Source organism: Dipodomys spectabilis, unplaced genomic scaffold, assembly GCF_019054845.1.
Source record: "Dipodomys spectabilis isolate Male_0828 unplaced genomic scaffold, ASM1905484v1 ptg000201l, whole genome shotgun sequence".
In the NCBI taxonomy this organism is placed as follows: Eukaryota; Metazoa; Chordata; class Mammalia; order Rodentia; family Heteromyidae; genus Dipodomys; species Dipodomys spectabilis.
In genome coordinates this window covers 1353390-1357829 of record NW_024870878.1, presented here as the reverse complement: position 1 = coordinate 1357829, position 4440 = coordinate 1353390, and positions in this window count along the sequence as shown.

Genomic DNA, 4440 nt, shown 5'->3' with positions numbered 1-4440 from the left:
GGGGGAAATATGGCTCCTCTAATAACCTTATAATAATCTTTCTCCTGTGCCTGTCTGCCTCTGCATTGTCCCCTGGGATGGATGTGTGGGATCCTCCTCTTTCAGTGGGCAAATGAATGGAGAGAGGAAAAGTGGTCAAATACAGTCCTATTCCATGTACATAGCAAAAATGGCTACAGGTAATTTGAGTAGATGGGTGGTATTGGGAGAGATGGGGGAGAATGATAAATGAAATTGATTGAAATGCATTGTACTCATAAACTAACATGTTAAGTTGAAATTTCTTTATACAAATACTTGAAGATAATTTTTTAAAGTTAAGAAAAGTACTGAAGAGCTTGGCTGAGAGCAGTGGCTCATGCCTGTAATTCTAGCTACATAGGAGATGAGATCAGATACATGCCTGTTGTCTTAGTAGCACAGGGAAGCACAAGTAAGAGGATCACAAGTCAGGCTGGCCTGTGCCTAAAGCAAGACCCTATCTTGAAAATAATCAGTGCAAAAAGAAGGCGGGGGGAGTATTTCAGGTAATAGAGTTCCTTTCTAGCCATCACAGAGACCCCATGTTCTTTGCCAGTACTGCCCACCCACTCCCAAAATACCGAGTAAATGTTATTTCCAAATAACATATTGGTGGCTCATGGCTGTAAGCCCAGCTACTCAAGAGACTGAAAAGCCAAACCAGGAAGGAAAGTCCATGAGATTCATTTCCAATTAACTATCCCCAAAATGAGCAGTAGAGCTGTGGCTCAAATGGTAGAACCTTGAGTGAAAGAGCTCAGGGAGAGTACCCAGGCCTTGAGTTCAATCCACAGGACTGGCACACACACACACACACAATTTATTTACAGTCCAGCATAGTGGCACATGCCTGTAATCTAAATACTTGGGAAACTGAGGATTACAAGTTTTAAGCCAGCCTAACCTGCCACATAAAAGAAAATATTTTCAAAATAACTAGTGGCAGTTATTTATGCTTTTAGTTGATATCTTTGAAAGCAGGTATTTCTTTTCTTTTTTATTTCTGTGTGTGTGTGTGTGTGTGTGTGTGTGTGTGTGTGTGTGGTGTGTCCTGTGTGTAAGTCCTGGGGCTTGAACTTAGAGCCTGGGCGCTGTCCCTGGGCTTTTTTGCTAAAGGCTAGTGCTCTACCATTTGAGCCACAACTTCACTTCTGTTTTGGTAGTTGTTGTCATTGTTGTTTAGTAGTTAGTTGGAGAAAAGTCCCATGGGCTTTCCTGCCAAGTCTAGTTTTGAACTACAATCTCAGATTTAAGCCTCCTGTACAGGTAGAATTACAGGGGTGAGCTAGTTATTTCTTTTATAATGAATTTATTCTGGCTTTTTATACATGTGTATAACATAGTTATAGACATTAAGAGATTACTTACATATATTAAGAACTTGAGCTGTTAACTTTATACAATATATTGTTTGTTATTATGTAATTCAGTTTTATTCAAAATATCTATGAAGTCACAAAGCTGTTATGGACCTACAGTGGGGAAAATAGTGTCTATCAATCTGTCTATTGTCTCCCTATTTTTCATTTTCCTTTCTTTTCCTTCCCTTCCTTCCTTCCTTCTTTCCTTCCTTCCTTCCTTCCTTCCTTCCTTCTTTCCTTTCTTTTGTATATCTATCATTTATTGATAGTTACTAGTGTATGTGTTTATCAATATATTTGTTCATATAAGTAGTATTCACATAGATATGTTTACTGGTATACATTTATTTGGCATAATAGACCTTAGCGTGTACATATATTTATAAATACATATATTCTTATATGCCCTATGATAAGCAAGAAGTTTATATAAAGTATGCTTCCATAAACAGACATAATTAAGGTATGACCTAATGGGAGAGATATTATATAGCTAATTCAGAGAAATAGACTCTATTAGAAGTTATCCAGGTAGTTTAGACTTTATTTATTTATTTATTTGTCAGTCATGGGGCTTGAACTCTGGGACTGGGCACCGTCCTTGAGTTCTTCAGCTCAAGGCAAGTGCTCTACCACTTGAGCCACAGCACTCCTTCGGGTTTTCTGATGGTTAATTAGAGGTAAGAGTCTCAGGACTCTCTTGCCTGGTCTGGCTTTGAACTACGATCCTCAGATCTCAGCCTCCTGAGTAGCTAGTATTACATGCATGAGCCACTGGTGCCCAGATCATTGCTTTTATTTTTAATTGCCTTGTGATATGAAGCCTTGTCAAGATGATATACACAGGCTATGTCCAAGAATGAACTGCTCATTTCTGTGGGTCATGTGAAAGCAGATAAGCAACAGAAGCAGGGCAAGGGGTGGGAGGTAGAGGAGTTATCTCTACCTGAAACTAGTATGGCCTCAGGATTTGATAGGATGGGCAGATACCGGCTTGCTTCTGCCAAAGAGAGCTTGTGACGGTCACAAGTGTTCTGAACGAGCCACAGCCAGATTTCCTGCCAGGGGCCCTCTTCACACAGGTGCCTTCTCAAATCATCCTGTGATGTCATTCTGCTTGATTTTGACAATGATTTTCCCAACATATACAGCAGTTACAAAAAGCACATCCATACCCTTTTGAAAAATGCTATTGGAGACACTGTACAGGGTGATGTGCAGTGTCTTCTGCTAGGGCCAGAGGGGCGCTCTTGGAGGTCAGCATTAAGAAAGTGTTTTCTCAAGGCCACACTAAAGCTACCAGCACAACTATGTTTATTGCAGCATTATTTACCATAGCTAAGACATGGAACCAACCCAGATGCCCCTCAGTAGATGAATGGATCAAGAAGATGTGGTATATATACACAATGGAATTCTATGCCTCCATCAGAAAGAATGACATTTCCCCATTTGTTAGGAAATGGAAAGGCTTGGAAAAAATTATATTAAGTGAAGTAAGCCAGGCCCAAAGAAACATAGGTCCCATGGTTTCCCTTATTTGCAATATCTAGTATAGGTATGAGTCAAGCGGAAAAAGTCAAATAATGTGATGTTAGGAAAACGAAACCTCAAATATGTATTTTAATGTTTTTGTTTCTTTCATGCATGTGTTTCTAACGCATTTATAATATTATCTCTTTGTTGCTTTGTATGTCCCTCCCCCACAGTGTAACCCCCGCTTTCACTATATTTGATGTCAGTATAACATGTGGAGGAGATGGGGACAAACAAGTCGTTTAAGGATTCAGGTGGACCTGTTGCAACAATGAGAAGTACAAAATGTCATGTCAAAACCAGCTTTACAATGTCGGGGGGGGGGGGTATGATTGGGTGGGAGGGAGGGGGGAGGCTGGGAAGGGCGGTGAAGGGTAAACAAAGGAGGAGGCTGCAATGCTTGGTAAGAAATGTATGCATTATCCTGCCCATGTAATTGTAACCCCTCTGTACAGTATGTTCTCAAATAAAATAAAATTAAATTAAAAAAAAAAAAAAAAAAAAAAAAAAAAAAAAAAAGAAAGTGTTTTCTCCAAACCTAATGACAAGTTTTCTTTTAAGTAATGCACTATGCTTTAGAAAATCAGTTAATCGCCAAAGGCAAAATAAGATAATGAATGAAAGAAACCCCAATGCTTCTATCAGCTAGAGAGAACCATGCTTGCACTTATGAATGAACACATCTTCATATTTAACACCAGTTTGGGTAGCTGAGGTCATTTTGTACCTAGTGTTTGGTATCCTGTTCATTTGACTTAATATTAATTATACAGTGAATTTTTCTCTGTCATTAAATATTTGTACAAATCATTTTTAAATGATGGCTGCACTGTAATTTATGTAACCACTTCCATTCAGATTTTTCTTTAGGCTATTTAATTCTATTTAATCCATTTTATACATACCATGAGTAATATCTCTAATTAGTTCTAAATGCAGCAATATGGTAATTATGGATAACAATATAACTATTTCTTTGCTTCTTGATATAAGTGCCTAATTGTACACAGAGATGCTATAGAAATTTATTGATACTTTTTCAATAGCTTATGGATATTGTATTTGTCTCAAAAGACTATATCCAAAACTGAACACCTGTAAACCTAACTAATTAGAATGCTGAGATTGGAGGATCACTGAAGCCAGTCCAGGCAGGGAGGTTCATGAGACCCTTATCACCAATTAACCACCCAAAAGCCCGACTAATAGAGTGTTAGCCTTGAGCAAGGACAGTGCCCAGGACCTGAGCTTGAGCCCAGTGTTGGCATACATGCAAAAGAGAGAGGCTATATCCAGCATTAAATATGTGTTTAGCTCAGATTTTGCTTCTTTTAGTGCTATATCATTCATCAAGACTGGTCGATGTCTATTTCATTTTATTTTTACCCAGAGTCTCTGCCCTAGATGAATATGAAAATCTGACCTAAATTTTTGTAATTACAAGAATTATTTTAGTATGAGTTTTCCTTATAAGCTTGTACCAGGTGACATTTCCTACACCACCAAGCTAAATCAACTCTCT